General features: G+C 44.8%; 1 long non-coding RNA gene across 1 annotated transcript; it reads right to left on the minus strand.

Annotated features, from left to right (window-relative positions):
* Positions 1–1129: 1129 nt before the first annotated feature.
* On the minus strand, positions 1130–9699 carry LOC138680929 (uncharacterized). Its single transcript, XR_011321839.1, has 3 exons — positions 9566–9699; positions 1336–1395; positions 1130–1248 (listed from the first exon to the last, which is right to left on the minus strand). It is a non-coding gene; the product is annotated as an uncharacterized lncRNA (long non-coding RNA).
* Between the last annotated feature and the right edge of the window lie 1727 nt (positions 9700–11426).

The raw sequence follows: 11426 nt of genomic DNA on the forward strand, positions 1-11426 counted from the left end.
GCCCTGAGCAGATGTGTGGCTGCAGCCAGGGCATTGCCAGACTCCCAGTGGGGAGAGGATCTGCTGCCTCAGGCCAAAGGACCCAATGGGGCATTGCCAGACTCCCAGGAGGGAGTGAATCTGCTGCCCCGGACAAAGGACCACAACATGCGCCCCAGGACTTTGGATGGGCCCCAGCTGAAGGGACTATACGTGTCCAGATTCCAGTGAGTGGACTGATTGCCTTATCTCGGCTACCGTGACTGTTGTGGGTACAGCTGTGGATAGTGTCAGGGAAAGAGCAGGAAGCCAGCGATGTATCTTCTTTTCTACTACCTGCTTTACTTCTTTATTATTGTAAAGCATAAAATCAAGTTATCCCTGTTGGATCACAGTGGTGACCCTGAACTTTGATTGCCGGACTACAGTGGCTGGAAAGAAAAGATAACCCATGGGAAGGAGCTGTGTTCGTCCTGTCTATTTTATGTTCAAGGGGCCCGGGGGGGTGCTCCCTGACCATCTGTTCAGTGGACTCTGTCTGTAGACTGTGTCTTTAAGTGACTCGGCCATAACTACCCCCCTGTGCCACCTTGTTACACAGACCCTGATACCTCATGCATGGCCCATGTCTACAGTGCCATTATCAAATTTCTCCTGTGGGTCAATTGATGCCACTTTTCCTAGTGTCTGCCCCTAATTTTTGAAATGTTTAGACTCGAAGTTGGGCGTCCTTCATATGTGTAGCCTGAAATTGGCAAGGCTCTCAGAGCACCAGGCCTACACCTGTCACTCCTCCACCTGTTACTGATGAAGTTTAAGCCCTGTCACGTGCAATCATGCTGTAAAATAATATCATTTGTACTCATGTTCAATTGATGCCACATTTCCTGGTGTCTGCCCCTAATTTAAGCGGTTTTGGCAGCTTTTTGGTTTTGCCTCTCATTGAATTCAATTTCGTTTGGATATGTTCGTTGAACTGTTCGACCAAAGTGTTTGCTGAACATTGGGTACGTTCGCCAATCCGAACCGAACCACAGACATAGGTCCGCTGTTCTCGGCTGTTCGAGGCAGATGATGGCTGAGTAACACAAGTAGACAACAATGATTGTAAAATGTTTAGTCATCGTTTTACAGAACAAAAGTCCAAAACTAGAGAGAATTAATTAGTTTATTTTTAGTCAAATTTATATCTAATTCAGAAAAATTTGAATAACAAGTTTTGACTATTAATGTTCAAATGTCCAACGCCATATCCATTGCTGGGCAGCTCTGAAAAAAAAACACATTTAGAGATTCTCCAGGTCTTGGAAACTGCATCTGATCGTGTTCTCAGTGTAGGTTGGTGCAGGTAGTCACCTTTTTCTTCCAAGATGTGTCATGCCTGTATAGAAGCGATAAGTCACCTTACTCATTAACCTGAAAAGAATTAAAAGACATGTTTTTAAAAAACTTGACAATATGTACTGGCTATCAAATCAAACAAACTAAGCAAAGACAACTTCAACGTTATATTTTTGGTCATCAGCTGAAGTTGAAATAGACATGAAATATTGCATTATATATTGTCTACAAAAAAGGCCAATTTGGAAATTGAAAATAGGAAGTTGCCAATATTAGTGTAATGTTAGAAAAATGCAACATGAACCATACGACTATGGTGAGCGTACTCATAATTAGTGTTGAGCCACCTCCCTAGTGTTCAGGTTCGGTTCGTCGAACAGGGAGGTGTTCGCGAATGTTCGACGATCACCGTCGAACCCCATTGAAACCAATGGCAGGCAAACACAAACACATACAAACACATGGAAAACACATAGAAAACACCTTAAAAGGTGTCCAAAAGCTGACAAACTGCTCTGAAGACACAACAAACACATGGAAAAGTCACAACTACATATAGTCATGCGAAAAGAAAAGAGGTGGAGGAGTAAAAGGAGGAGGAGACACAGATACAGGCATGTCATGCCCTTCTAAAATCAAGAAAGGCTGGAGTAAAAATCTAAACTCACTCTACCAACACCCAGACGTCTTGACAAAAAAAAAATATCTTTAGGTAGAATGGCGGCAGGTCCATTCAGAACACTTTCCTTAGAAGACGTAGTGGTACCCCCATTGGGAGTTATGCCAAAAAATGAACCCAATACATTCAGACTAATCCACCATTTGTCATATCCAAGGGGCAGGTCAGTAAACGACAAAGTCGACGCGGAACCAAGTACAGTGCTATGTACTGTACCTCCTTTGACGAGGCAATAAGGCGGGTCAAGAAGTTGGTAAGGGGCACCCTAATGGCCAAAACAGACATTGAGGGGGCGTTCCGGTTACTACCTGTGACTCCGAATAGTGTCCTCCCATTGGGCTGCTTCTGTGAAGGAGCATACTACATAGATCGCTGTTTGCCCATGGGGTGCTCCGTATCCTGCTCACTATTTGAGGTGTTTAGTTGCTTCCTCGAATGTGTCGTCATGGACGTTTGTAAGGCGGCACATATTATCCATTACCTAGACGACTTCTTATGCCTGGGCCAAAAGATTCGCCACAGCGTGAAAACGCGCGGTAGTCCACCTGTGAGAAGGAGAGAGCTGGAGAGAGAGTGGACACCCCAGAGCCGAGGGATTAGATTGAGAAAGAAATTAGGCGGTGTAGCTTGGTTCATGGGTGGGGTACTCTGCTGAGTAGCAGAAATTGCTACTAGGCCCAAAAGGATTTCCTGGGCCAGATGCCGTAAAAAAATAATAGTTAGGTAAACAGGCGTTGTAGCTTGCTTCATGGGTGGGGTACGCTTGCTGAGTAGCACTAAATTCTACTAGGCCCAAAAGGATTTCCTGGGCTAGATGCCGTTACAAAATAGTAGTTAGGTAAACAGGTGGTGTAGCTTGGTCTGGTCATGGTGTGGTGGCAATTATCCCTTGTATGTGGTATTATTCGGTCACCATGTGGTGGTAATATGTGGTCTGGTCATGGTATGGTGGTATTTGTTCCTTGTATGTGGTATTATTCGGTCACTGATGTGGTAATATGGTTTTCTGGACATGGTGTGGTAGTATTTGTTCCTTGTATGTGGTTTTATAGGTCTCTATGTGGTGTTAATATGTTCTCTGGACATGGTGTGGTGGTATTTGTTCCTTTGTATGTGGTATTATAGGTCACTATGTGGTGGTAATATATGGTTTGGTCATGGTGAGATGGTATTTGTCCCCTGTATGTGATATTATTGATCATTTTAAAAATTGGAAAATAAAAACATACCTAAATTGTATTGGATATTTTAACAAATGTTTAATACGATAGAGTAGAGTAGATCTGGCCCAAAAGAGTCTACCTTGTCGTGGTGGAGGCTTAAAAAATCTTTCCTATTTCCTAAATATAGTCCTATTTAAAAGTGTATGTATTTTACATGTGCATCAGGTTAGGCTAGAAAAGAGTAAAAAATATTTATTTGTAATGATTTTATGACGATGGGGGGTGGGGGGGCGCCATTTTGCAGTTCGCCACAGGCAGCAGAGAGGCTAGGTTCACCCCTGCCCACACTGAAAACAGTATCTTCAAAAATAATATCCTTTAATTAGCCTCTACAGTAATATTATCCCACATTCTGGACCCCACATGTCCTCCTATTCTGGACCTCACATGTTCTCCCATTCTGGACCCCACGTGTCCACCCATTCTGCTCATGTCTCTCCATATTGCCCCATAGTCATACATAATAGTATAATGCATCCCATAGTCATATATAATAGTATAATGCAGCCCCATTGCAGTATAATGCAGCCCCTTAGTCATAAATAGCAGTATAATGCAGTCCAATAGGGGTATAATGCAGCCCCACAGCAGTATAATGCAGCCCCATAGCAATATAATGCACCCCATAATATAATGCACCCCCATAGTGGTATAATGCAGCCCCATAATATAATGCTCCTCATAGTATAATGCTCCCCCATAGGGGTATAGTGCTTCCCCATAGGAGTATAATGCAACCCGTTACCACGGCTTTACAAAAAAATAAAAAAGGTTCTCCTTACCTGGCCGAGATCCAGCGATGTCCTCGATACATCTAAGGAGCTCAGCGTCATTCCAGCGTATAATAGTGATGTCATATGCAGGCGACGTGCCCGCTGATGTCAGCTGCCGGCGTGTGATTGTCTGGTGGTTGTTAACTGTTGCCGTCAATCTCCCACACGGCAGCAAATTTTAACTGCCCGTGCATCTGAGGACCCATGGGTAGTTACTAAGCTGACAGAATCCTGCCGCTGGAGCCCGCTGAGCAGAAGAGAGCCCCCTCTGCTCATTGGGCCCCATATGCCAGTAATGGCAGTAATGCCCTGATGGCTGTCCTGATCACCCACCACCACCCTAAATAAATGAATGAAAAAAACTGGAGTAGGTTCCCCTCTATTTTCTATTACCAGCCAGGCAAAACTGACAACCCTCAGCTGTCAGCTTCAGCAAGGCTAGTTATCAAGAACAGAGGGGTCCCCGTGCTGTTTTTTTTAGTCTTTTAAATAAATAATTTTAAAAAACGGAATGGGGTCCCCCCCATTTTTGACAACTAGTCTTGCTAATGCTGACAGCTGGGGGCTGGTATTCTCAGGCTGGTAAGGGGCCATTGATATAGATCCCACAGCCTAAAAATAGCAGCCTACAGTCGCCTAGAAAAGGTGCATGTATTACATGCGCCAATTCTGGTGCTTTGCCCAGCTCTTCCCACTTCCCTGTAGCGGTGGCAAGTGGGATTCATATTTGTGGGGTTTATGTCACCTTTGTATTGTCAGGTTACATCAAGCCCACGGCTTTTCCATTTTTATTTAAAAGATTGCCTTGTGCAGGCATGTACTACGGAGGACAGAGAATGAACTTCAATCCAATATTGCAGCCAGCATGCAGCCAGCAGGTAAGGAAAGGGTGTATCAAACACCCGAAAACCCCGCCTCCATGGCTGAAGATTGTTCCCTCCAAATTCAGGTGACAGTGTCCCTTTAAACGTGGTTTTTACTTTTGGTCCAGCAAGGGTTAATGTCAGTTTTCTTGCTGGCAGCTGCTGTATTGCTGGTCAGCTGATGTGGGTGGTGACCACTCGCACCATCCAAAAAATAGCCACATGACGCATCAGCTGACTGTTGGTAATAGAGTTTTCTATGTAGATCAGCCTTGGAATTGCAGCTCTCTAGTGTCAGAGCTGAATCTTCTACTTCTGTGGAGTTCGGGGTCCTGTTTCCATATCCTCTGCAGTGTGGAGCTTGGCAGAGGAGCCTAGAGCTAAGTTATTTGTGTATTTACCTTGTCTGTCTTGTGCTTGTCACTATCCCCTGTGTTTGTACCAACTGCAGTGGTGAGGCTAGCTTCCTTGCCGACCAGTGCACTAGCCAGGGTATTGTGAGGTGACAGTTAGAGACTAGGCACGTGACGGCGGGCGGGGGTAGGACCCACATAGGGCATTAGGGGAGCTTAGGAAGGGACAGGTTGTTGTTTAGGAAGCGCCCCATCCCTCGTTCCCTATTGTTAGGGTCTTCTCCCTTTTACCATCCTGTTTGCGTGTGTGTTGTGCCGTCCACAGTGATCTGCTGTGAAGACACTAGGCTTAAACTGCCATGACCTCAGTACTGACTTTCCCACGGTGCTGAAGTCACCGCAGGATGGCCCGGCTGGGAACGCAGTCTCACTGACCAGCGGTAACTACGATGATGTCACTGCTGGTCAATGATGCTACGCTCACAGCAGCTCATTCACCAGTGGGTCTCAGCCTGGACGGTCACATCTTGGCACCATCCAGATTGAAAACTATTAATCCCCAGACATGGATCACGGTGTGGGACGGAACGACGGAGAAGTGAGGGATATTGTTGTTTTTTATTTTAGTTTTATTACAGAAGACGAGGGCTTCAATGGAATAGGCTTTAGGCGAGTATAACTGTGTTTATTATTTTTAAATAAAAACGAAAAACTGTTTTTTTGTTTTATTTCTAATAAAAGACTTTATACTGGCTGTGTTTATTTACCATGTAGCTGTAGGATTAGTAATGGAGAGGTGTCTTATAGACGCCTCTCCATTACTAATGCTTGATGTCACCTGACAATACACAGGTGACATCAACCACACAAATATGAACCCAGCTTGCCACCACAACAGGACAAGTTGGAAGAGTTGGGCAAATTGCCAGAATTGGCGCATTTAATAGATGCATATTTTTTGGGCAGCTGCGAGCTGTTATTTTTAGGCTGGGGGTCTATATCAATGGCCCCTTGCCAGCATGAGAATTCCAGCCCCCAGCTATCAGCTTTAGCAAGGCTGGTTGTCAAAAATGGAGTTGGCCCCACACCGTTTTTTTAAATTTATTTATTTAAATAATTAAAAAAACTGCGTGGGGACCTGTCTATTCTTGATAACTAGCCTTGCTGAAGCTGACAGCTGAGGGTTGCAGCCCCAATTTGTGAGTTTTACCTGGCTGGTTATAGAAAATAGAGGGGAACCCACACCATTTTTTTTAAATTATATATTTATAGTGCATGAGCCGGCTGATGAATACTCCCATCAGCAGCTCCTGCTGTCACTGTTATTAGTGGCAGCAGGTGTAGTCTGATGGGAGTAATAGTCCCATCTGTCGCCTACTGTCTCTTATCACTTGAATATAACTCTCCTCATTCTCCCCTGCTCACGCTGATAGCCAGCAGAGCAGGGGAGAATGATGAAAGCATCTTCAGCACTCGGCGCCAGAGAGCAACCCTTACTGTATCTTGCGTGGCGGCATATGTGTTCTCCGTGTGCACATGTGCGGGACGTTTTGCAGCCCGTGCTGACTGTAAAAAATGGACATGTTAGCGTATTTTGCTCACGGACACAATGTCCGTGGAAACAAACTGACACAGACCCTGGGTCTATGTGTGTAAGTGTCTCCGGTACATGTGAAAACTGTCACCACTCGTCCTGGAGACAGGGACATGTGAAAGAGCCCCAAGTAGCGGATGAAGACTAAATGGAGTAACAAATGCATGGCTTAATGTGAACGCAGTGTTATACTATAACATTCTCATAGTTTAATTTGTGTTATTGTAAGGTGTGTCCAGGATAAAAGGTAATGTAATTTTAATTAATGCAGTGTCAAATTGCCACACCTGTGCAAGGTATCTGCCTTAATTCATGTACCTGTAAAGATAATGATTGATGTTACAGTTCAGTACTTTTGTGTTTGCACAAGCCGCGTTGTAGATACTTATAACATGGGCAATTTATTTTTTTGCATACATTAGTGTTTACCAAGATAATAAGTTTATAAAAAGTTAATAAAATTGCACTAAGAAATCTTCATTTCTTTCTTTATTTTCCAACTCCGTGATAAGTAGTTTGTAGACTTACACAAGTTTCAGATTTTGCTCATGAAGGAGTACCCCTTCCTGTAATTCAGAGTGTTGCTGTCTTCTTTAGCTCCTATATCAGCACGGCTTCTATCCTGCACTTATTTCCTCCTCATGTGCTTTATTATTTCTCTACAACATGTTTTATCTGCTCTCCCTGAGACTGTAGATACTTTCTCCACTTTCAGCATTGTGGAGATCTGTTTACAATCCCTCCTTCTCCATTCTGCTATCTCTAACACTAAATATCAGGTGGGAGCAGTGAAAGCCACCAAAACTAAACTGAACAGGAGCTTTGACAAATGTGTAACATTTTTTTCTTTTTTTAAAACTCAGCTACAGTATATAAAGGACTTCCAGACACGGTGCTGTAGCAAAAATCTGTAAAGAAGACTATTTTGGCCTCTAATGGAGCCATTAACTTTTATGAGTGAGACGGATGGACTTCGGCCTACGTACTGGCAGTGCTCATCTTCTTTCAAAAGTGCAGAAAAGTGTGGTCTACCATATATTTGTTCACATCTGAAAAGACAAACGCTGTCAAAGTTTTCTTTGGAATCATGTTTTTTGAGGATTTTCAAGGAAACCCTAACACACAGTTCAAATGAGAGGACTATCTGTGTGAGCCTCGCCTTGGAAAGATGCTTTACCTTGCAAATAAGCAATAAAAACAGTTCTGTGTGAGGGTGTCCAAACCGTTTAATGATGATTAATGCTGCACTATTATGATTTGTGCCTGCAGAAAGGACTGTGATAGAGGCAATTGATGTATTGATGCGTTATAATATTAAATTCTCCCACTAGATGGCCCCATAGGCCGTAGTAGTGCCATGATTTCTGTATACGGCTCTGGTGTGTACAGTGGCTTTTACATGCTGCTGTATTTGATTTATATACAGTATTTGTTAGTGACATTTTGTCAGTTTCTCCATTATATAATTGAAGTTCTAATGCTGATTACAGGCATGGGGCAGCACTGGTATTTTAAGTATATACATAAACTATGTGTCAGCACTGCGATTAATTAACACATATACATTAATTTCATATTTAAGGTGTGTGAGACCTATTTGTTTTTTTGTGGAAGGCTAAGTTGTCATGCAGTTCAGTCTTCCAATCCTCCCTGTGCCACCATGTCCCAGACCAGACGCACCATTGCTTGGACTCTCCGCTGCTGTGCAGTGCCTAGGCTGCTGGCCTTAATCACTGTATCATACATGTATTTGTATTTTATTTGTATATTTTATTGCGTATACCAGGCATGTCAAACTCAGGGTACCCCGAGGGCCACATGCGTAACAAGAGGTTGTTGCGAGGGCCGCACACAGCAGCTAATGTCACACACGTATTTTAACAGCAGTCAATGAAAACAAGATATGAAGTAGTAATATGTAACAGCAACATATATTTGCAGTGCGCAACAGCAACTAATATATTTAACAAAAATGCAGCAACCCTAACCCTAACCCTAGTTCTAACCCCAACCTTAGTGGAAAAAAAAAATTCTTTATTTTATTATTGTCCCTATCTATGGGGGTGACAAAGGGGGGGGGGGGGGGCACACTACGCATGCGCCCGCCATTTTGGAAGATGGCGGCACCCATGGAGAAGACGGACGGACCCCGGGAGGATCGGTAAGTATGATGGAGTGGGGGGGGAGCACGGGGGGGTGGATCGGAGCATGGGGGTGGATCAGAGCGCGGGGGGGTGGATCGGAGCATAGGGGGGGTGGATCGGAGTGCAGATGGGTGGATCGGAGCACAGGGGGTGGGATTGGAGCTCAGAGGGAGCAGAGCACAGGACGGAGGGGAGCGGGGCAGTGTGCAGGACTGATCGGTGGCTTGGGGGGGCGATCGGTAGGGTGAGGGGGGGGCAGATCAGTATTTCCAGCCATGGCCGATGATATTGCAGCATCGGCCATGGCTGGATTGTAATATTTCACCAGTTATAATAGGTGAAATATTACAAATCGCTCTGATTGGCAGTTTCACTTTCAACAGCCAATCAGAGCGATCGTAGCCACGGGTGGGCTGTACTACCACTCCCCCTGTCCCTGCAGATCGGGTGAAATTGGAGTTAACCCTTTCACCCGATCTGCAGGGATGCGATCTTTCCATGACGTCACATAGGCGTCACAGGTCGGATTGGCACCGACTTTCATGACGCCTACGTGGCGTCAAAGGTCGGGAAGGGGTTAATGGTACCGTTACATACAGGAGGGCCACTCACTTACTTGGACTTTGCCTGTGTGACAGTGGGTCCCTTCTTCCTCGGTCACAGTCACTCTCAGCCTTCCTGACTTAGGACGGTGATCAGCAGCCACGCGAGCCGCAGATGTACAAAACTCACGATCAGCACTTCCGGGTCGTCATTCATTGGCCGACATCCCTGCATATGACCTGCTTACGTAATCAGCAGCCGACCAAAGTACACACGTCATGGATTGACACGGAGCTACTTGGTCGGCTGCTGATCACGTAAGCAGGTCATATGCAGGGATGTCGGCCAATGAATGAAGAGCCGGAAGTGCTGATCGTGAAGTTTTAACCATCTGTGGCCCGCACAAAAGTCTCAAACTTTGTGTTTAGAGACAAAGTTTGAGACTTTTGTGCGGGCCGCAGATATGCCTGTAAAGGGCCGCATGCGGCCCCCGGGACGCGTGTTTGACATGCCTGGCGTATACTATGTGTGTATATATTGTAATTCCATGTAGCATCTCCTCCCACATGTTACTTTTTATTAAGTTTATTTTTTTTAATCTGTTTTATTTTTCAACAAAGACATGAGTTTATTTTTTGTGGTACACTATGATTACAGCAATATATACTGTATTTTATGTAGATTTCTCATACTTTACAAAAAAATTTAAAAAAAAACTTGGAGAAAAAAAAACTAAAATGTGATTGTGTTGCAATATTCTGAGACCCAGCACTTTTTTGGGGGGGATGCAAGGTGAAATTTGTATTAATACTAATTTAGGGTGTAGTACACACAACCTTTATAAAGGGTTTCTCTGGGCAAATGACATAGATGACTCATCCATATCTGATCACTAGTGGTCTGACACTCTGGACCCCTGTGGATCAGTTGTATTAAGGTACCGTTACATTAAGCGACGCTGCAGCGATATAGACAACGATCCCGATCGCTGCAGCGATATAGACAACGATGTCGATCGCTGCAGCGTCGCTGTTTAGTCATTGTGTGGTCGCTGGAGAGCTGTCACACAGACAGCTCTCAAGCGACCAACGATGCCGAAGTCCCCGGGTAACCAGGGTAAACATCGGGTTACTAAGCGCAGGGCCGCGCTTAGTAACCCGATGTTTACCCTGGTTACCATTGTAAAAGTTAAAAAAAACAACCAGTACATACTCACATTCCGATGTCTGTCACGTCCCCCGGCGTCAGCTTTCCTGCACTGTGTCAGCGCCGGCCGGCCGTAAAGCAGAGCACAGCGGTGACGTCACCGCTGTGCTCTGCTTTACGGCCGGCTGGCGCTGACACAGTCAGTGCAGGAATCACTATGTTTACCCTGGTTACCAGTGAACACATCGCTGGATCAGCGTCACACACGCCGATCCAGCGATGACAGCGGGTGATCAGCGACCAAAAAAAAGGTCCTAATCATTCCCAGCGACCAACGATCTCCCAGCAGGGGCCTGGGAATGTCACGCATAACGATTTTGTTAACAATATCGTTGCTACGTCACAAAAAGCAACGATATCATTAACGAAATCGTTATGTGTGAAGGTACCTTTAGTCTCTGGCAGAGGTCAGACAGAAGGAAGCATTTACACTGTACAGCTCTCACTAGTGTATCACTTTGCATTCTCATTAAATGTAATTTGTCAGCAGGTTTTTGCTATTTAATCTGAGAGCAGCATGATGTAGGGGCAGAGAGCCTGCTTCAAGGAACGTGTCACTTGCTCAGAACTTTGCTGTAGTTTCAATACAATCAGTGTTTTATCAGCAGGAGATTATCACTGCAGGACTAGGTTTAGAGTGCCAAGCAGTCCAGCAAATCTGTCTAACCACACCCTCATTACTGATTGGTAGCTTGCTGACAATCAGGTGTCTGGGCGGGGCTATACAC

This window comes from Ranitomeya imitator, chromosome 5 (assembly GCF_032444005.1).
Source record: "Ranitomeya imitator isolate aRanImi1 chromosome 5, aRanImi1.pri, whole genome shotgun sequence".
Lineage (NCBI taxonomy): Eukaryota > Metazoa > Chordata > Amphibia > Anura > Dendrobatidae > Ranitomeya > Ranitomeya imitator.